Genomic DNA, 23670 nt, shown 5'->3' on the forward strand with positions numbered 1-23670 from the left:
CTCATTGGCACTTGTTTTGTGCACTTGTTAAATCTAACAATGTTAGCTTTGATCTGTTAGAGGAATTATTATACTAATCATATTAATTATAATATTAAGGTATTCTATGTTGCTCCTATTGAGTTCTGGGTATGAGGGCATTACCCTCGGTTGGAAGGCCGAGTGGTCAGATATGGGGACATATCTGGAGCAGGATGGACGACTGTGGGCAACACAGAAAACCTGGCATCTGTCACCCGTCAGTGGAGGTGTGACAGCGCGCGGGAGTAAAAAGAGGGACGATATAAAAGTAATTAAGGGAGATATAAGTACTAGGTGATTAATTAAGCTAGATATAAACTAAGTGGATGTGACAAGTGTACCTGAATATAAGACTGTGGACATTGGAACTGCGTTTGATTCATATTAGGGTCATCCCAAGACTAATAAACCCGGATTGGAGGTTAAGTTGTTTATAATACATTATATTATAATATAGTTACTAACATAGATTAAGATGGTTACTAACATAATATTGTGGGCCTTGATGTCTGTGAAATAAAGATTATTTATTATTTATTTATTTTATTATTTATGGAATGAATACTTTGACCGACGTTCGAGAGACAAAGGTATCTGGTATCGTACTATTCAGTCGGAGCCTCTTACATCTTGGGTTAGCAACTGTTCTTTAAATAGAAAGGATTCTGTACACTTATTGCGCCTTCGTTCCGGACACATCCCACTGAATAAATTTGGTTTCTTAATGAAAAAAGTTCTATCCCCTAATGGTCCCGATTGTGATAGACCGGAGGACGTACACCACTTATTAATGGAATGTGTTCGTAACGAGGCGGAGAGATGGGAGGCATGTACTCGATTTCCTATGCTTCGCCAGATTGGCGGCTGTAATAGCGCCTTATCACAACCTCTGTCGGATCAGGCTGGGGCTCTATTACAGTTGTACAAGAAGGCATTACGTAAATAAGTAATTAATATATGTGAGGCCTTACGGAGTGGCATATTCCAATAGGAAAAAACTCCTGAAATTAAAGATAATAAAAAAAAAAAAAAAAAACTCTATCTCTGTAACGGTCTATTTGGCTTCTGGAGCGAGCTTGGATGGCTGGAGTGAAGACTTCGGCGGGGAGGGGCGATGCACGCACAACAGACGGAAACGTTTAAGTGTGGAAACCAGCCCAGAGTGAAGAAAGAAAGAAAGAAGAACTGAAGGAACCCTAAAACTAACGTTTCTCAAAACTTCTGATGGTTCCGTGGAGCGCGGTCATCTATCAACTCGCGAAAGCGGTTCCGAAGCTAATGTAGCTTGGAAAGCAACATTTTACGCTTATCGTGACTTGTGATCCAAGATCATTTGACGCGGGTCCATTGTTGCACGTCACGACAAAAATGTCGGACGTGGTAATATGACTCATTCATTCATTGTTATTTAGCTTTTAATAAGATATGTGTGACGTGTAGATACCTAATGTTAACGGCTTCGGTATACGGAAAAACTCAAGCTTCGAGTTTATGATTATACCTCAATTTGTGTAACCTGTAAATATTTTTTCTTAAATAAATATATTTTTTATTATTATTATTATCATATTTTATCTGCTCTCACGCCCGTGTACAAAATAGATACATATAAAAGCCAAAAGAGTTTATAATATACTTACACACATAAAAATAAATAAACCTACATAAACATTACATACATACATATTTGTACCGGGCGGAAGATTACACCCCGGCAGGGGAGACCAAACGGCCGAGGGTCAGGGCGACAGGTGAAGAAATCGGCGGACTATCCTAGCCGAGTCCAGCAAGACCGCTTTTTGCATCCTGGCTGCATTATTATTATTATTATTCATAATCCGCTAACGGAAACTATTTTTAAGTTTTGTCAAGTACTATTCTAATCAATACTTTTAGATTTTAAACTTATTTCGTGGTTCAACGACATAATTATCATTAAATTAATCGTTATCTACAATTAATTCCTCACGATGTTTTCCTTCACCGTTAAAGCAAGTGATATTTATTGCTCAAAACGCACATAGCTCCGAAAATTTAGAGGTGCGTGTCCGGGATCGAACCCTCGACATCCCGAATAAGAGACGGACGTCTTAACCACTAGGCTATCACAGCTCTATTAATAACTATTTGGTACGCTATAGCAAATACTATAGCCTCAATAGCTCAATCGGTATAGGAGTGGACTGAAAACCGAAAGGGCGACGGTTCAAACCCCGCCCGTTGCACTATTGTCGTACCTACTCCTAGCACAAGCCTGACGCTTAATTGGAGAGGAAAGGGGAATATTAGTCATTTAACATGGCTAATATTCTTTAGTAAAAAAAAAAAAAAAAAAAAATACGTCACACTGTCAAACTTCTTCAGTCATTGTTCAACGTCAAAAGGTTGACGTGTGTAAATGGAAACGAACCAACAACCCTGACCCAGTGCCTCTGTCAAGTTCATGCCTACGCCTATGCGTCACTGAGTCATCGCGATTCTTTACGGATTAGGTACGGAGGGTACGGATTACGCAGACTTCTTTCTAGATACAGGTTTAATAGTTTTTTTTTTTTTAAAAGAGTATTAGCCATGTTAAATGACTAATATTCCCCTTTCCTCTCCAATTAAGCGTCAAGCTTGTGCTAGGAGTAGGTACGACAATAGTGCAACGGGCGGGGTTTGAACCGTCGACCTTTCGGTTTTCAGTCCACTCCTATACCGGTTGAGCTATTAAGGCTCTTTAATAGTTTATTTCAAATAACTTGAGTTTTACAGTAGCTGTAGGAGGTTGGAGCCTTCTTTTAGGAGTAGGCGAACTACTCCTGTGTCAGAAGACACCGCTCTTCCTTAACAATATTCATAGAGCCTCAATAGCTCAACCGGTATAGGAGTGGACTGAAAACCGAAAGGTCGACGGTTCAAACCCCGCCCGTTGCACTATTGTCGTACCTACTCCTAGCACAAGCCTGACGCTTAATTGGAGAGGAAAGAGGAATATTAGTCATTAAAAAAAATGGCTAATCTTTCTATTAAAAAAAAAAAAAAAATTATCATCAGCGATATCAAGCAAACGTGTGTTTGTTAGTAAGTGTATGGATAGATATATGTATGTGTGTATTTGTGTGTGTGTGTGCGTGTGTGTGTGAGTGCGTGTGTGTGTGTGCGCGCGTGGTCTATATAGACATGTGTCCGCTATAGCTTAACTTAACTGAAAACCGCTGCCGTGCCTATAGCGTACCATAGCGTTATTGTCGTAGCTAACAACGGTTATCAGCTAACATCTATGACGAACCACCTGACAACGCAACGCTGCCAACTGGCAACTGACAATGCATTGTTTGGTTTTTTGGTAACTAGAAACGCAATAATTATGCCTACTCTTTCTTTTTTTCACTCAAAGCTGAGAAGGAGCGGTTATTGGCTACCGGCTTAGTAACTAAGAACTTGATAAACCAAAGCCGACCTTATCTCTATTAAGCTAAGGCTTAACTGTACAAGTACTTGTCCATTACACTTTGATCTATCAATTTTAATACAGTTAGCCTTAGAGTAATAGAGATAAGGTCCTCTTTGGTTTATCAATCTTCGTGAAATGTTTTTGGTTAACTGGATTGTGTCAAACTATTCGTGCAGGCGTCCACTATAGTTTGACCTATGTCAATGATCATTATAATTAAACTTTGCTGCTATGAACTTAAGGTTGTGATTACTTCACGATATTCATGAAAGTAAAATTGGTTTTATTTTAGTGAATATGCGCGCGCTAGCTATACAGATGGTATTGAAACGGCAGCTAGCTTAGTTACTACTACGAAAACCGCTGCGCGTTGCGCATATTAAATTAGTTGAAACACAACTCTGATACCGATATTCGGCAATGGTTATCAATATCGGTATTGAAACTAAATAACTGTTGATTAACCGTTGCCAGAAATAGCCAATAACGCCCATCTTTAATGCTTATATTATGTGAGTATTAAACAAAATAGTCAAATAAACCTAGTAAGTACTACAATAGTTGTTATATGGTACGTAACAAAAGCGACTCCACTTCATCATAGTTTAGTGAATATTGATTCCGAGCAGGTGTATCCGTGATCAAACTAGTCTACTCGTGTGCTAGTGTCTTCATACAACTCATCACTACTCTAAAACCATTTATTTTTCACTAGCTAACAACTGTCAGTTCTTATCAAGCTTGTGTGGCCTTCACATTGATAAATCGCACGAGGCATAGGTGTTTTACGCGACCTTGCCCCGTCTTTACCTGCTCGTTTAGATTTTAGATTGAACTAGTTGACCCGTCCCGGCTTCGCTCGGGATTTCTGAAAGTCATTTCTTAGTATAAGTACGCGGCAGAAAGTAATGTACATCGGTCTTTAGAAGGAGATAGCAGATTTGTAAAACACTGGTATGAGTGACAGAAACAACGCTCTACAAACCTGAAATGTCATTCTAAAGGCCAGTGTTCATCACTTTCGGCCGCGCACTGTACTTTTTAACCCGTCCCGGCTTCTAGTTACTACTTTAGGGCTACTAGCGTCAAATGTACTAACATTTCCGGGATAAAAAGTAGCCTATGTCACTCTCCAGGTCCTTAACTATAATGCAAATAAAAACCGGCCAAGTGCGAGTCAGGCTCGCGCAATAAGGGTTCCGTACTACAATCGTATTTTTTCGACATTTTGCACGATAATTCAAAAACTATGATGCATAAAAATAAATAAAAATCTGTTTTAGAATGTACAGGTAAAGACCTTTCATATGATACCCCATTTGATATAGTCACTCACTTCGAAAGTTGAAAATACTAATTATTAGTTCATGACCACAATTTAATTTTTTTTGTGTGATCTAACCCTAAATTCACGGTTTTCAGATTTTTTCCCCAAACGTCAGCTATAAGATCTACCTACCTGCCAAATTTCATGATTCTAGGTCAACGGGAAGTACCCTGTAGGTTTCTAGACAGACAGACAGCCAGACAGACAGACAACAAAGTGATCCTATAAGGGTTCCGTTTTTCCTTTTGAGATGCGGAACCCTAAAAACACGTCAATCCGTTGCGACGTGATTGAAGGACAAACCGACAAATACACACACTTTCGCATTTACAATATGGGTAAAAATGGGTAGTGATCATGCAAACATTAAAATATCTTGGCCGCGATTTGCAAGTACCGTTTACACTTTGGCCGAAACTCGTCTAACGCATTGCTGGCCAATGTGTAACGGGGCCATAACTCTTAAAAGAGCCTTCACATTGATAAAGCGCACGAGGCATAGGTGTTTCAGACGACCTTGCCCTATGCATTTACTTATGCTCGTCTAGATTGAATGGATGCATGCAGGCTTAGCTAACTTTGCGGAAATCCGTAGCATGCGAGCTACGAGCTGCTACGCCAAGGCGAACTCGGGGTATATAACTATTTATTTATTTAAACTTGTTATTGCATTTGTAGTTGCCGCCTTTTGAAATGAAAGTCACGTGATCTGGCATACGAGCATCGTAAAACTGGGCATCGTATTCCTCATTGCTGAAGGGTTGGGGCTTCTATCCATCCATATTCTATAACATACTATACATACATATATTCTATAACATCTATCTTAAAATATATTAAAGGAAAAGGTGACTGACTGACTGACTGACTGATCTATCACGCAACGATGTCTCTCTGAGCTCAAGGATGTCAGCTCCACTAGTAATTATATGTAATACATAATTACATAGGTATTCCATATGACCTTGTCCCAGCCTTTAACTTGGGTCGTTTAGATGTAGCGGATAGCCGCGAGCGTAGCAAACTTCGGGGAAATCCGTAGCATGCAAGCTACGAGCTGCTACGCCAAGGGCAAACCCGGGGTATAAAGGTTAAACTACATCCAAGCATTCGCGGAGTCCGTGACTTTGAAAACTGTAAGTTTATATTACCTTGGCGTTTACGATTTCACGTATATAGACAAGTAGACCCCTATTTCTCCCCCTTAAGGGTTGAATTTTCAAAAATTCTTTCTTAGCGGATGTCTACGTCATAATAGCTATCTGCATGCCAAATTTCAGCCCGATCCGTCCAGTAGTTTGAGCTGTGCATTCACTCACTGTGTCAGTCACCTTTTTCTTTTATTATATTTAGATAATAATTGTCCTAGATATATGATGTCAGATAGCGCTTAGTGCCCTCAATAAGGGCTATAAAGAGAGGGTCGTAAACTGGTCAGTCGAGCTTATTTTAGGGTTAGGGTTAGCACAAATATAGGGACACTAACCATGATGCACAACAATTTGGAGTTGGCATTGGTGATTACTTTGGCATGACATTTTTAGGGTTCCGTACCTCAAAAGGAAAAACGGAACCCTTATAGGATCACTTTGTTGTCTGTCTGTACGTCTGTCCATTGTGTCTGTCAAGAAAACCTATAGGGTACTTCCCGTTGACCATGAATTGCATCATCAAAGGTGGATAGGTAGGTCATATAAGACTACCTACCAAATTTCATGTAACATGCACAAGTAAAGGAAATAGAAAACCGTGAATTTTCGGTCACATCACGAAAAAAAAATTAAATTAAATGAAAAAATAATTGTATTTTCAACTTTCAAAAAGATTTAAAAGTTAATTCGTAAGATTACTATACCAAGTGGGGTATCATATGAAAGGGCTTTACCTACACATTCTAAAACAGATTTTTATTTATTTTATGCATAATAATTTTTGATTTATTGTGCAAAACGTCGAAAAAACGAGTTGCGACTCGCTCGGGAGCCGCTGGATTCAGGCGGCGCGCGCAAGACTGTTGCGTGTGGAATTCCCTACAACAGACCTATGTCCAGCAGTGGACGTCTATCGGTTGATGATGATGATGATGATGATGATGATGATGATAGAGCTTGTGGGTGCTAAACGTAAAATACCATGTCCATTGCACCCTGCCTCTTATCACATCTGTGCATCTCCAACTAAAATCGGTGAAAAGGTAGATCTGAATGGAACCTAACCGGTCGTATTGTTTGACCTAACGACGCTATTGCACGACATCTGCCGTAGGTAATCTATTCCATACAACGCTCTGCCCGTCGTCGAGTTCGTCGCTGAACAGCAAACTATACAGAACTTATGAAAGTTGCCAGGAAAAACAGTGTTTTCGATTTAACTCCCAATTTAACCGCCAGTCCAATTTATAATACATGGTAGGTATTATTTGAAGTCAAATATTCAATGCCACTGATTTTAATTTCGCAATGTTTCCGCTTGGAGCGCTGGCTGTAGATGTGTAGACAAACTTGAGCTTTAAAACAAGGCATTTAAGATCCAGTTTACTGTAAGGCGGAAGTATTTCGACTCTCGAATTTGGTTTGGTTTGGTGAAACGTAAAATCTTGTACTACGGGTACTGAATGTAAGGCTGTTTACACTTACAGAATAGCACCGCTGGTCAAACAGTCCACTGCTAGCATTAACGGCGGCTGAGCGCACGCGTTTTAGCGGGTTTATAAATAACTTCTATAAATAACTCCCATGTTAAACATTTACCGCGCGGCTGTATGGCGTCATTTATTGCTACGGGGAAAAGTCTATCATCATCATGATCGAACCATCGCCGGCCTACTACTGAGCACGGATACAGATCACGACAGTTAGGGAACTTGTAAACTTATAGGATCACTTTGTTGTCTGTCTGTCTGTCGGTCTGTCAGGGTACTTCCCGTTGACATAGAATCATGAAATTTGGCAGGTAGAGGTACGTCTTATAGCAGATATAAGGGGAATAATCTGAAAACCGTGAATTTAGGGTACATCACACAAATAAAATTAAATTGTGGTCATGAACTAATAATTAGTATTTTCAATAATTTTCGAAGTAAGATAACTATATCAAGTGGGGTATCATATGAAAGGTCTTCACCTGTGCATAATAAAACAGATTTTTATTTATTTTTATGCATTATAGTTTTTGAATTATCGTGCAAAATGACGATAAAATACGACTGTATGTAGTACGGTACCCTCGGTGCGCGAGCCTGACTCGCACTTCGCCGGTTTTTTGTTGTTGTGTTTTGTACCGTGAACTGTGCGCTATGGTGTCAAATACAACATTTTGAAGGCTGTGGTGTGGCTAACCGCCGCGCCGTACTCAGAGTCGCTAATCGTTACTTAAGATTGAGTTGTCAGAGATATAACTCTGTCTCGTTTTAACTAAAATTATATTACGATAAAGCGACTCTGAGTACGGCTATAAATCTGTTGTACAAAAACTAAAATAACAAGTCCAAACTCTCTCTCACTAAAGTAGTCTCAACCGCGACGCGTGCGCGAACTGAGTCCCTGTGAAAAAGGACCCCGGATGGGTTCGAAACTAGTCGGGCTAACGTCGACTAAACACGTGAGTAAAGCCGGGTGGAGACATGTATGGTAGGTATTGAGTCAGGTAGAGCATATACCGGGTCCTGTTGCTGATATCGATCGCGAAATATAGGTCACCCGTGTCCCGGGCCGAACCTAGATTTTCCTATTTTTAAGCCTTTGTTATGAGTTATGACCTAACACAATAGTAGGTAAACTAGTTTTTAGGGTTCCGTACCCAAAGGGTAAAATGGAACCCTATTAATGTCACTCTGCTGTCTGTCTGAGACGATATATAATACCAAACTAGCTTATGCTCGCAACTTCTTCCGCGTGGACTACACAAATTTCAAACCCCTTAGAAGCTGAATTTTCAAAAATCCTTGCTTAGCGGATGCCTAGGTCATAACAGCTATCTGCATGCCAAATTTCAGCTCGATCCGTCCAGTAGTAGTTTGAGCTGTGCGTTGATAGATCAGTTAGTCATCCAGTCACCTTTTCCTTTTATATATTTAGATTTTAGATACTAGAAATTGTGGCTAATTCCATTGTACACAATCTCTAAACTAAACTAAAATAGCATGTCTAAATCTATTTCTATCCCTTTCATATTGTTGCTTATGGGAAAGGATAGCACTAGATTTAGAACCATTAATTTAGTTTAGTTCAGAGATTGTGTACAAGAGAATCGACCCCAATGCCCGCGACTTCGTCCGCGTGGATTTAGGTGTTTTAAAAATCCCGCGGGAACTCTTTAATTTTCCGGGATAAAAAGTAGCCTTATGTCACTCTCCAGGTCTTCATCTATACCCATGCAAACAAAACACGTCTATCCGTTGCACCGTTGCGACATGATTGAAGGACAAACCAACAAACAAACACACTTTCGCATTTATAATAAGGGTACTGATGAGTGTAAATAGAACTTTTATCTGGTGGCAGGCTTCGGTCGTGGCTTAGCTACCACCCTACCGGCTAAGCCGGGAAACAGGTCGCTCTTACTATCGACCTGGCAATGTAGGTCACACGCGCCCCGGATATGAACCTTTGAACTGTTCAAAACTGTTCTTGAACTTTTTATGAACTTTTTGCCCTTAGGTATACTTGTCTCCTTGGTAGGTGCATCATCATCATCATGATCTTGACAATTTTTTTGGCCCAACAACCCCAGGAATCGAATGCGGGACTTCATGATCCGCCGAAACAACTAGACGATAAGCCAACGAGACAGTTATACCTACAATCTACATATTATTATTTCCATTAATCTACTGTCAGTTAGTTCAATTAAACTATCGATTGACTGACTGACTGATCTATCAACGCACAGCTCAAACCACTGGACGAATCGGGCTGAAATTTGTCATGCAGCTATTATGATGTAGGCATCCGCTAGGCAAGGATTTTTGAAAATTCAACCCCTAAGGGGGTGAAATAGGGGTATGAAATTTGTGTAGTCCACGCGGACGAAGTCGCGAGCATAAGCTAGTTCCTGTGAAAATGATTCATCCTCGATTTAATAAACCCCATACAGCCTATAAAATAATGGCCACCTATTAGGTGTAAGTGTAAACCAATTTACACCTTACTGGTATAACGATAAGGGTCGCAATCCTGTAAACTAACAACTGAAACTTTCAGTATACAAAGACTGGGTTGAAATTGACTTTATTGCATAGATTTAAGGTTGATTTTCGGTAATTTTGAAGGTGAGTCATCCAAGGCCGGTCATTCTACTTTCAGGGTTAGATATGATTGTTAACATAACCTTGTAAGACCTAGGTTCAAAGCCGATTGAAAGCTTTAGGAAAGTAGGTATGTAAGGATAGAGCGGTGATACTCGGGAGGTCGGGGGTTCGATCCCCGGCACGCACCCCTAACTTTTCGGAGTTATTACTTGTTTATCGGTGAAGGAAAACATCGTGAGGAAACCTGCATGCCTGAGAGTTCTCTTTAATGTTCTCAAAGGTGTGTGAAGTCTGCTAATCCGCAATTGGCGAGCGTTGTAGACTATGGCCGAAATGGTTCTCATTTTGACAGAAATCAAAATGACAAAAAAAGAACCCCAGGAACAGGATCCTCGGTGCGCGAGTCTGTCTCGCACTTGGTCGGGTTTTTTTTGACATAATATTGTCTTTTAAAGCAAAAAAAATCGTAACTCAAAACACTATATTTTGGAACATGTATTTGTAAAACTAAGAAAGGATGTTCAAAAACTCCATCCGAGTGAAAACGGGGCCGTTCAGTCAGTTTTCATCTATTTTTGAAATCCTCAAAATTTAATTTACAACGCCACTTCTATTTTCCTATACGATAAGGTCGATTTTCCCATCGCATACTCTATCGGCTATCCCTTTATCCCTTCACTTAATAAATCACCAAAGGTTATTTAATTTTCAACTCTATTTTGATAACAATTAAGGTTGATATTGGATTAGTTTAGGATATCCAGGGCGCGTGTGCGGTGCCCTAATGACCTGTATGCGGGATGCTTTGGGAACCGATGTTACCCGAACGGCTAACAGAGATTCACGAATGTTTAATCATCTCGGATCAGTAGGGTGCAGCTCGTAGAGGCGTAATAGCACTGCTTACCCTAACTGGTGAAAAGTTAGAGGTGCGTGCCCGGGATAGAACCCCCGACCTCCGATCAGGAGGCGGGCGTCCTAACCAATAGGCTATCACAGCTCAAACTCATTTTTAGAGTTCCGTGCCCGAAGGGTGCCAACGGGACCCTAGAACGGTACCATTAAGACTCCACTGTCAGTCCATCCGTCGGTCTGTCCGTCAGCGGACTGTATCTCATGAACTGTAATATAAAGATAAAAATTTCACAGTGTCTTCTGTACAGCCGATATAACAGCAAATACCTAAATCAAAATTTCAAAATGGCCGCCATGCAAATTAAAAAGTTTTATTTCTTGTACGATGGTACGGAACCCTACGTGGATGAGTACGAATCGCACTTAACCGATTTGTAATTTGTAAAAATATGATCATTTTTGTCAAACATTAGTGAACCAATAGGTAATTTGGTCATAGTATTAAGCAATAAAGATGTTTAAATTTTAAATCCATACTTCCATACTAATATTATAAATGCGAAAGTGTGTCTGTCTGTCTGCCTGTCTGCTAGCTTTTCACGGCCCAACAGTTTAACTGATTTTGATGAAATTTGGTACAGAGTTAGCTTATATCCCGGAGAAGGACATAAAGCTATTTTTTATTCCGGAAAATCAAAGAGTTCCCACGGGCATCTTAAAGGCCCGTCTGTTTATCCGATTTATATGAAATTTGGTACAAAGGTACCTTGCATCCCGGAAATTGATTAACTTTTTATTCCGGAAAATCAATGAGTTCCAACGGGATTTTTGAAAACCCAAATCCACGCGGACGAAGTTGCGGTAAATAAATAAAAAAACCGGCCAAGTGTGAGTCAGGCTCGCGCAGTGAGGGTTCCGTACTACAGTCGTATTTTTTCGACATTTTGCACGATAATTCAAAAACTATGATGCATAAAAATAAATAAAAATCTGTTTTAGAATGCACAGGTGAAGACCTTTCATATGATACCCCACTTGGTAAAGTCACTCACTTCGAAAGTTGAAAATACTAATTATTAGTTCATGACCACAATTAAATTTTTTTGTGTGATCTAACCCTAAATTCACGGTTTTCAGATTTTTCCCCAAATGTCAGCTATAAGATCTATCTACCTGCCAAATTTCATGATTCTAGGTCAACGGGAAGTACCCTGTAGGTTTCTTGACAGACAGACGGACAGACAGAGAGACAACAAAGTGATCCTATAAGGGTTCCGTTTTTCCTTTTGAGGTACGGAACCCTAAAAAATGGTATGCTGCACCAAAATAATATTGGTGGTCCAATTCTTCTCTCTCGCATCAGGAAATGCCGGGAGAGCTTCCCGAAGTACCTACCTACACTAACGTATCTAAAATCTAAATAAACGTCGGCATTTAAATACAGCAAGGCTGAGATACGTCACCGGCTGAAATGTGAATGAAACGACGCCATACTCACATTCCTTAACACTACGAATTACGATAATTATATGTATAGTCCGTACTAAAGGCATATTGGAGATGTCTCTCAACAAGTTCAAAGTTTTCATAAAACGTAAACTAATTGAAAAATCCTATTACATTGGGGCCAATTCTCTGGTACACAATTTCTAAACTAAACTAAATTAACAGGTCTAAATGTAGTGCTGTCCTTTTCCGCAAGCAACATTATGAAAGGGATAGCAATAGATTTAGACGTGCCATTTTAGTTTAGTTTAGAAATTGTGTACAACTGAATTAGCCACAATGTGGCTAATTCCGTTGTACACTATCTCTAAACTAAACTAAAATGGCACGTCTAAACTTATTGGTATTCCTTTCATGATGTTTTTTGCAGTAAAGGATAGCACTAGATTTAGACCTGTTAATTTAGTTTAGTTTAGAGATTGTGTACAAGAGAATCGGCCCCAATGTAAAGGATTATTAGAATAGAATAGAATAGAATAGAATGGTTTTTTATTCATGTAAACTTTTTAAAAGTGCTTATGAATAGTCAGGTAGTTTTAATTTACCACTGGTTCGGAATGACGTTCCTACCGAGAAGAACCAGCAAGAAACTCGGCAGTTGCTCTTTTTAATTCTTAATTTTTCAATTTACAATGTTATTATACCGTACTATACAAGCCATTGCAGCCCCGTGCATTGCTGGAGCGAGTCAAATCCAAGCTTTTTTTATCGTTTTTTTTAAAATGATAAGCAAGCTTGGGAATGAGTTGCTTAACGGCTTTGTGATGGTTCCAGAGGCATCTCTAGCCCTTGTGGCGCCCGTGTGCAACCAGTACCCTGGCGCCCTCTAGTCTAGTAGGAGCAGGGTCAAAATGGAATACTAACAGTTATATTTTCAAACGGAAATTCGGATGCAAATGGTGCAATTTCAAATGATGACGGCGTCGGCCATAACACGAGCGCAGGGTCTTTGAGAGCGCCGGCAGCGACGCATCTTTGGAGGTGTCGCATTAGAGGGCGCTCGGCGCCCCCTTAGACCCGGCGCCCGTGTGCGCCGCACACCCTGCACCATAGGTAAAGACGCCTCTGGATGGTTCTAATAAGTTTCAATAATTTTGTAAAGTGGTGATAATAAAAAGAATACCCGGCTGAGTTTGTTGTGGGCTCTTCTCAGACCTGGGCGCGTTTGGAACCCTCGTAGCTTTAGTTTTAAGTTTGCGTAATAATTATCACCACTACTATATCTTACAAATCCAACATCTGACCATCAAAAAGAGTAATTACTCTTTTTGATGGTAATAAATATTGAATAAATCATTTGACTTTGACTAAATTACTTCTCACGCGCCATCTTAACTCTATGGGTGTTGAGTAAAGAGTAATTTATTACCTATTTTGAATAAATCATTTGACTTTGAATTTGACTAAATTACTTCTCACGCGCCATCTTAACTCTATGGGTGTTGACCCATCAATTGTCATGTCAAAAGTACGGTTCACCTATAAGATCGGTAGGTCGATATCGTAAACCTGCATCAATCATTATTACAATCTCAATTGTTCTGATTGGCTGAATTTGTGCGATTCTTGTTGCTACAATGCATTGTAGCCAATAGTGAGCGAGCGTCAACCAATCGCAGTCGCGAATAACTATAGTACGCGACAGGTCGAGATGGCAGTCGGGGAGGGAACGCCCCGCACAGCCCTCGCGCTAATCCAATGCGGGCGAGGGCGTCTAACGTGCGGGTGTGCGGGGCCTCCCCCGCCACATACCCCGATTGCCATCTCGACCTGTCGCGGACTATCAGTACCCTTATCAGTACCCTTACTATAAATGCGAAAGTGTGTTTGTTTGTTGGTTTGTTGGTTTGTCCTTCAATCTCGTCGCAACGGTGCAACGCATTAACGTGATTTTGCATGTGTATAATCAGTATAGTTAAAGACCTGGAGAGTGACATAGGCTACTTTTTATCCCGGAAAATCAAAGAGTTCCCGCGGAATTTTTAAAAACCTAAATCCACGCGGACGAAGTCGCGGGCATCAGCTAGAAGTAAAATTTATTAGGATAGTAAACTCTACGAGCTGCTGAGAGCTATGTGCGTGTGTGTGTGTGAGTTTCTCTACGAGATCAATGAGAAAATGAGGAGATCCGTAGAACTAGAGTAGCCGACATAGCTCAACGGGTTGCGAAGCTGAAGTGGCAATGGGCAGGGCACATAGTTCGTACAACCGATAGACGTTGGGGTCCCAAGGTGTTGGAATAGCGACCTCGCACCGGAAGACGCAGCGTTGGAAGACCCCCTACTAGGTGAACGGACGACATCAGACGAGTCGCAGGGAGCCGCTGGATCCGGGCGGCGCAAGACCGTGGCGTGTGGAAGTCCCTACAAGAGACCTATGTCCAGCAGTGGACTTCTATTGGTTGATGATGATGATGAAACTCTATGAATAACTGTGTTTTGAAGTCATGAACACATTTAGAAATAAAATCGCCTAATTATTATGGGATACTATTTTCGCCATTTTCGCAAACAACAGATGACGCATAAACAAAAAGTAGTTATATGCAACATAGACGAGTATGTTGCTGATTAAACTCCGGTTCAGGAAATACATACAATTTCTGGATCGAACAAGAACTTTTAGGGTAGGTACCTATTGCATGAAATTTAAATGTCATGTATTGTAGCTTTGCTTAAATTTTTTAGTATATTTATGACTATCCATACATTAAATGCGAAATTGTGTTTGTTTGTCAGTTTGTCCTTTAATTACACCGCAACGGAGCAACGGGTCGACATGATTTTTGCATAGGTATAATTAGGAATAGTTAGATATATAGTATAAGGTGAAAACGTAGGCTTCAAAATCTAAAATCTAAATCTAAATCAGCCTGTGCTGTCCCACGTCTGGGCAAAGGCCTCCCTCCGATACTTCCACCATTTCCTATTTCGTGCCTCTTCAGGCCACATAACTGTAAAGTTATCTAATTCATAATATTATCTAATATATCTAATTCATATAATTCAAAAAAGCTTGGATTTGACTCGCTCCAGCAATGCACGGGGCTGCAATGCACAATGGCTTGTATAGTACGGTATAATAACATTGTAAATTGAAAAATTAAAAAGAACAACCGCCGAGTTTCTTGCTGGTTCTTCTCGGTAGGAACGGCATTCCGAACCAGTGGTAAATTAAAACTACCTGACTATTCATAAGCACTTTTAAAAAGTTTACATGAATAAAAAAACATTCTATTCTATTCTATTCTATTCTATTCTATTCACGCCAACGCGAACGTCGCCTCGGCCGACCAGGCTGTGCTGGCGTTGAATCAATCAAAAATCAAAATTTATGTTACTATGTGTAGGTGACCTAATAAGAAAACCATCGTCGAGCTACTTTTGTCTACCTAGTCAGTCCTATAACACGCCGGCAACAATGTTTGCGCTGCAACATAACGACTGTTAGCTGAAAGCGCGTGCACGTCACGGGTAACATTTGCACGTATAAATATACCTTTGACGTCGTCCGTCAGCGCTCAGCGCGGCGTGACAGATTCCTGTATACTATCAAACAGCACATACCATCGATATAAATGACAAGATATGCCCAAGCGAACAAAATTTTTCACGGTTTTGGAACCAAATAAATCAGCGCCACCTCTTAGATGAATGAACGACCCGTTTGAAATCCAGACGTCACTGAGGTTGCATTAGTCTTCTTCTTCTATATATATAAAAGGAAAAGGTGACTGACTGACTGACTGACTGAATGACTGACTGACTGACTGACTGACTGAATGACCGACTGACTGACTGACTGATCTATCAACGCACAGCTCAAACTACTGGACGGATCGGGCTGAAATTTGGCATGCAGATAGCTATTATGACGTAGGCAATAGGCATCCGCTAAGAAAGGATTTTTGAAAATTCAACTCCTAAGGGGGTGAAATAGGGTTTTGAAATTTTGTAGTCCACGCGGACGAAGTCGCGAGCATAAGCTAGTGCTAAATAAACATTTTAGGACCAATGAGTCGATGCCATTTGCGATGCGATGCTTGTTTAACGGCCCTGTCCTTACGAAGTAATATATAAGTCAATGGTACATACCTACATTATATAGTCTCTACCTACAGAAACATTAATTTATTTATGATTTACTAGCTGACCCGCCCCGGCTTCACTCGGGTAGATTTAGAAAATAGAGGTGGGGGTTGAATTTCCAAAAATTCTGAAACACGTACTTCCTCATTGTGCGGTGGTGCGGTTGTAGAAAAAGGAGGGTGGAATGAGATGAAACAACTCTTCGGAACACTCTCCATTATAGAGGCGATAGAACACGCAAAGAGTTAGTTTGGGATCGTCCACAAGTCGAACAGCCCGCCTTTGGATCCGATCAAATGGAAGGAGTTGGTACTGGGGTGCTCCGGCCCAAAGGTGAGAGCAGTACTCCACTTAGCTCTCTCTGCATCATATTTCTCATTGCAGAATATCGTAACCTCTTTCTACTTACTTTAAATAAAAAAAAATTACAAAAAAAATAAAAACCGACTTCGATACACAAACACTAAAAATTGAAAAATAATTTAATTTATTACCGAATATATTATGTATACAAGAGTTCATATAGTTCCATAATAATACTTTTTGGTGCCGGTGCCAATTAGCTTTAGCTGCGCGAATCGTCTAGACTTCATATTTTTATGAGACTCCACAATGGCACCTCATTGGCACCGACCCCAAAAAATATTATTATGGAACTATATTAACTCTTGCATACATAATATATTCGGTAATAAATTAAATTATTTTTCAATTTTTAGTGTTTGTGTATCGAAGTCGGTTTTTATTTTTTTTGTAAAAAAATTTTATTTCACAATTTTTAGTGGCCCTAATGGAATTATGCTATGACTGGTTAAAAATCTACTGTTTACTAAGCTATTACACTGATCGCGAGCAATTTACTCTTATCCGTTGAGGAGTTCCAGTATCTATGTTCGAAGATGTTCATCAGATCTTCACCAAATTTAAATGGGACCAACTTTGAAGTATACCCTTTCAAATAAAAAAAGAATTTTCAAAATCGGTCCAGGCGTCTTCGAGTAATCGGGGAACATACATAAAAAAAAAAAAAAAAGATTCCGACGAATTCAGAACCTCCTCCTTTTTTTGAAGTCGGTTAAAAATAAGCTTTACATATTGTTGCTTTAAATCAAATGTGTTCATGTGTTTGTAAAGGTTAGGATTTGCGCACGCTTTGGTAAATGTCAACCTTGTGTGGGCAATGTTACAACTAAATCCTACTCACTAGACTACTCGAATGGTAGATCGCGGCATGCAGTGCCCTATGAAGTATGAAAGGGTCCGCCTCAGGAAAGTGGGAAAGTCATTTGTGGAAATCACTGTAAGTAATATATCATCATGATCAACCTGTCGCCGGCTCACTGCAGAGCACGGGTTTCCTCTAAGAGTGAGCAGGGTTTGGCCATAGTCTACCACGCTGACCATGTGCGGATTTTTATTTTATTTTATTTTTTTTATTTGACTAACCAACAACATTTACACATACACAAGTATTTACATACAAAAGGATTTATAACTAAAGGATTTATAATATTTATACAAAAGGATTTATAACTAAAGGATTGGTAGACTTTACACACTTTTGAGAACTTTTGGAGAACTCAGGCATGCAGGTTTCCTCACGATGTTTTCCTTCACCGTTAAAGTAAGTAAATGATATTTTATTACTTAAAACGCACATAAAGTTAGAGGTGCGTGCCCGGTATTGAACCCCCGATCTCCGATTAGGAGGCGGACGTCCTAACCACTAGGCTAGAATACCTTTTTGATGTGTTTATAACAATACCAAAATAACACTATAGGAGTCGGTTGGCAAATGTGTCTGTCAGTCGTCAGAATAATGTAATATTAGAGTTAGTACCGTCATCACACAGCTATTAGCTGGGCCAGTTACATCATGGCTTTATGATTTGGCGGTCAATGTCGATGTGGGATAGGGATGGACTAGCGATATCGATAAACTATCGCGAGTTATATTATTAACTAGCAGTTGCCCGCGACTTCGTCCGCGTAAAATTTCTGGTTTCTCATGAGATCTGAAATTTTCCCGCTGCAAAAGGCCTCACTTACCTACTCACTCAGTCTCACCTTAAGACACGGAACCCAGAATACCTAAATGCCAATTTTCATATCTCTAACTTCAAAAACATAGGATTTTCTTATAACTTGTCAACCCTCATTTCACCCCCTTAGGGGGGAGGATTTAGTTAGATCATTTCTTATCTGATACCTACCCCCTAGAAAGAACCTACATTACAAATTTCAAGTAAAAATAATAATAGTTAAAACTTTTCTATAAAAACTTTTCGCCCCTATTTTACCACCCTAAGGGGGGAATTTCCCAATTTAACTTATACAGATTTTTATTATTTAAAGCTAATAACCTAAATGTCGATTTATATGTCTTTAACTTCAAAAACATAGGACTTTCATACAACGTTCCACCCCCCATTTCACCCCCTTAGGGGGGGATGTTCTCAAAACCGTTTCTTAGCTGACACCTACGTCGTAAAAAGAACCTACCTTCCAAATTTCAAGTTTTTAGGCTTTATAGTTTCTGGGATTACGTGATTAGTCAGTCAGTCAGTCAGTCAGTCAGTGAGTGAGTGGTATTTCTCTTTTATATATATTTAGATTATTACTATATTACAAAGTCGCGGGCATCAGCTAGTCTATCGTAAGTCCGAAAGTGTGTCTGTATATCTGTCTGTTACCTTTTAACAGCCCATCTGCTAAGCCAATTTCGACAGCCTTTATCCTGGAGAGTCATCATGATCAACCCATCACCGGCTCACTACAGAGCACGGGTTTCCTCTCAGAGTGAGAAGGGTTTTGGCCATAGTCTACCACGCTGGCTATCTGCAGATTGGTAGACTTTAAACATTATGGAGAACTCTCAGGCATATATAATTAATAAAATTTATATTTAATTAATAAAAACGCACTCTGAAAAGTTAGATGTGCGTGCCCGGGATCGAACCCCCGACCTCCGATTAGAAGGCGGACGTCCTAACCACAAGGCTATCACAGCCTGGAGAGTGACTACTATTTATCCCGGGAAATCAATGAGTTCCCACAGAATTTTTATAAACCTAAATCCACGCAAACTATGTGAGGCAATGACTAATGTATAGCAAGCTCAGCGCTAACAAATCAGCTGATCCCATGATAAGGGCCTGAATCAGCTGTGACTCAACGACCTTTTACCTGACCTCACCATTGAAAGGTCATGGTGGTAAGTCACCATACTGTCATGGTTATCTACCATCTGGATATTTTGATTGTAACCTAGTTACATAGTTATTTATGTTGCGATAAGGGTGGAAGTATGAATCAACTGTGAGTTTCCACTGGATTTTAAAAAACCTAAATCCAAGTAGACGACGCGGGCATCATCTAGTCACTACCCATATTATAAATGCGAATGTGTGTTTGTTTGTTGGTTTGTCCTTCAATCACGACGCAACGGAGCAACGGATTGGAGTGGAGAGGATTTTTTGCATGGGTATAGTTAAAGACCTGGAAAGTGACACAGGCTACAGCTACAGCTACAGACATCAGCTAGTAGATTATAACTATAAGAAAAATATGTAATTCATAGGCTACCTAGCATCAAATGTAGGAACATTTGATGACTGCCAGTGACGTCGAAGCCTAGATGTTTTGTTACAAGTTCCCTAAGACTGAGATCTATAGAGCGCACTTTGACTTTGCTCAGACTTAAGATTGAGTTAAAACGAGACAGATTTATGTGAGAGATATAGCTCTGTCTCATTTTAATTCTATCTAAAGTCTAAGCTAAGTCAGTCTAATTACTCTAGTGTCGCTGCTCGCTACAGATATGTGTCATACACACAAGAGCACAGTACTGGCAGGAAACATTGTACATCAACCTTTAGAAAGAGATTTAAGCTTCGTAGAGCATTGTCTCTGTCACTCATACCTATGTGACATTTTAGAGTCTCAACGACATAGACAACGCTCTACGAAACCACTACTTTTTTCTAAATGTCTTTCCTGCTGGGTACTGTACAAATTTGTCTTCAATTTTTGACCTTTGTCTATTCAAAGTTTTATATCTTTGTTCTAAGCCTATACTGACTGATAGACATTGCATAGGTACTAACATAAGCCAAAAAAAACAAGACCTTTCATTTTAGTCCAGGTATAAGGCATAAAACACTAATAAATGATTTTTTGTAGACTTTTCAAGAAGGTATCTAGCCAGTGTATTATGGTGCATTGAGGATTATATGCAAACAGGAACAAAACCAGGTGTACATTTAAGATGAATTATCTTATTTCCTGTAAGTAATTATCAAATATCAAAAAAATGACAAATGTATTGGAATGCATACATTTTTGCAAAAAAAAATGGCAAAAATTATATTAGTGCCTGGTGCTGAATTCGTCAGGTATTAGATCAGCTTTTAATTATTATGACAAGAATAATTCGGTCGTGATAATATTAGGAAGAAAGAAAGTAGGTACTTACGCAATTTTCTGCGTCTCTCCCAAGCCAATCTATCACATCACCTTTAGAAGTAAATTTAGACCCTACTAAATGTCCGAAATAGAAAATTGCAAGCACTGATCACTATGTTGGAAAATCTACCACTTTATGTCCATTGCACAGCCAGGAAAACACACAACACTTTCCTAATACCTGGGAAATCGGGAAAAATTCTCAGATTTTTTTTTTTCAGTGGAAATTGCGAAAATTCATATCGGTCTAAAACTAAGGAAAATCACATTTATCTACATTACACGAAGAACACAATGGTCCGAAGCGGAAAGACGCTCATGTCCGAAATTGGAGGCAACCACGTCCGTGTATTTTCACGAAATCAACTCGATTTTACGAATTCACAAAATTAAATGACATTTTATTTTGACATGCGCAAAACATCCATTGCGAAAAATTAGCTCCATCTGTTTCTGCCGAATTTGCTATTTAGTTTTAGAAAATGGTGGCGTTACAAAGTTTAGCTACTACGTCGCTAGATGGCGCTTATAGGACTAAAAAGGCGTCGATAGATGTCATTAGTAGGTAATAAAAATAAAACTATTGCTATCCAATACTAGATGGCGCTGGCCACAAAACTATTTGAAACAGCCGTTTCATATTTAGCTGATAATATTCTGCCTGGTAAGCCGAAACGCATTAAGTTTTGAGAAAAACGACATTTTGTAAATTGTGTTTTTCAACTTATTTGTACGTGTTTTTGACCATAGATTTTAATTATTACTGAGCCAAATTATCCATAAATACTTAGTATACCTTCCTGTGTAAAAAAAAACAAAAAGGACCTATCTCAGACATAGCGCCATAGGCGCCTTTCGGCTTAGCAGGGCAGTTACTGCTGATAAAAAAAACTTGGATGTAAAATTAATTATTTATTATTTAGGTTAAGGACTTGCTGCTGAATCTATTTCAAATTCAAATAAACCCGAATGCGAAACTAACAAACAGTATTACCAAATCATCGTGAAATTCTAATCCCGCCATGATTTGTCCCAAAAATGGTAATTTTTACAACCTTGAATGACGAGACCGTTGATTTACAAACAGCCAAGAATTTATTCTTGTTCTCATTGGAGAAGGCATACAATGAAAACAACAAGGATGTTCTAATTTCTTTTTCTTTTTAACATAAATCTAAATTCAGGGTCAGACTGTAATAATAAAATGATGTGATTTTTTTTATAGCGGTGGTTTATATGGAGCTAGAACTCATTATTAAGCAAGGTTTAGATTAGCAACAAAACTTGCAGAAGTTGACTTCCGCAAGTTATTTTTACCGTGTAAACAATCACTTCCGCAAGTTTTGTAACTTGCTAGACTTGCCGCAAGTCACAAATGTATGTACATGTACAATATTGTTCGTAGTGTAAACAGTTCTGCAAGTACCTACTTGCGGAATAACTTGCAGCTCGCTTTAAAGAGATTTTTTTTTTAATTTAGATTTTTTTTAACATAGGTAATTAATTATTATTAACGTCACGCTGTACGGAAGGCGATTAATGACGTCACATGGCGTAAAAGACAAATATTTTTAAATTTTTTAACATAAAAATATTTTTCCGCAGAAATTACTCTTATTTTTATGTTTTTACCTATAAACACTTTGTGCACAAGATCATGAAAAGCAGTTCTAGTCCGCTTACAGCCAGCATAAAAAAAATTTAGGAGCATGAGAAGTGAAAAAGAAATTTAAATAGGTATTTTCGCATACGAAACCTTCGTAGCTCGTGGTAGGGTGTAGTCCTTCTAAGAACCTCTTCAGGTATGTGTGACGTCATGTCGCCTCGCCTAGTCGAATGTCGTGAGTGAGCATTTACACGACACGACAGTGAAAAATCTTTTTAATCCCGCGATTTTCTGGGATAAGAAGTAGCGTCCGTCTCCGGGATGCAAGCTATCTCTATACCAAATATCGTCAAAACTGATTAAGGGGATAGGTCATAGAAAATAGACACGACAGATAAACAGACACTTTCGCATTTATAATATTACTAGCTGGCCCGTGACTTCGTTTGCGTGGATTTTCGTTTTACAAAATCCCTCGGGATAAAAAGTATAGTCTATCTACATTCCAAATTTCAACCAAATCCGTCCTGTAGTTTTTACGCGAAAGATTAACAAACATACACCCACACATACACACAAACTTTCGCCTTTATAATATTAGTGTGACTAGCTGATACCCGCGACCTCGTCCATGTGGATTAAGGTTTCTAAAAATCACTCTTTGATTTTTCATGATAAAAGTAGCCTAAATGTCACTCTCTAAGTATTTTACTACCTATATCCATCCAAAAAATTGTCGATCTGTTGCTCCGTTGTGACATCATTTTTATCATCATCATCAACATCAACCGATAGACGTCCACTGCTGGACATAGGTCCCTTGTAGAGACTTCCACACGCCACGGTCTTGCGCCGCCTGATTCCAGCGGCTCTCTGCGACTCGTCTGATATCGTCCGTCTACCTAGGTGGGTCTTCCAACGCTGCGTCTTCCGGTTAAAACTTATTTTGTCAGAGGATCGTGTCGAAATCGTGTCGTGAAGTAAAAATATCCTTCTCTAAAATGTACATTGTACTGCGCTAAGGTCGTACAGTACAAAGAACTTGTTTGTATAATTAATTTAATTTGTGCATCATCATCAACCCGCCACCGGCTCACTACTGAGAACGGCGGGGTG

The 23670-nt window shown here is 39.4% G+C and overlaps 2 protein-coding genes across 2 annotated transcripts in view; both read right to left on the reverse strand.

Annotated features, from left to right (window-relative positions):
- Positions 1-21377, reverse strand: part of enc (encore) — a 72019-nt gene extending 50642 nt beyond the window's left edge. Inside the window, exon 1 of the mRNA XM_069507868.1 lies at positions 20959-21377. The gene's annotated coding sequence lies outside the window, so the exon portion shown is untranslated. The remainder of the gene's footprint in view (positions 1-20958) is intronic.
- The window catches only part of LOC117994665 (UBX domain-containing protein 4), a 137170-nt gene that overhangs the window by 57740 nt on the left and 55760 nt on the right, over positions 1-23670 (reverse strand). The gene's annotated exons all lie outside the window — the stretch shown is intronic.

Source organism: Maniola hyperantus, chromosome 27 (genome assembly GCF_902806685.2).
Source record: "Maniola hyperantus chromosome 27, iAphHyp1.2, whole genome shotgun sequence".
In the NCBI taxonomy this organism is placed as follows: Eukaryota; Metazoa; Arthropoda; class Insecta; order Lepidoptera; family Nymphalidae; genus Maniola; species Maniola hyperantus.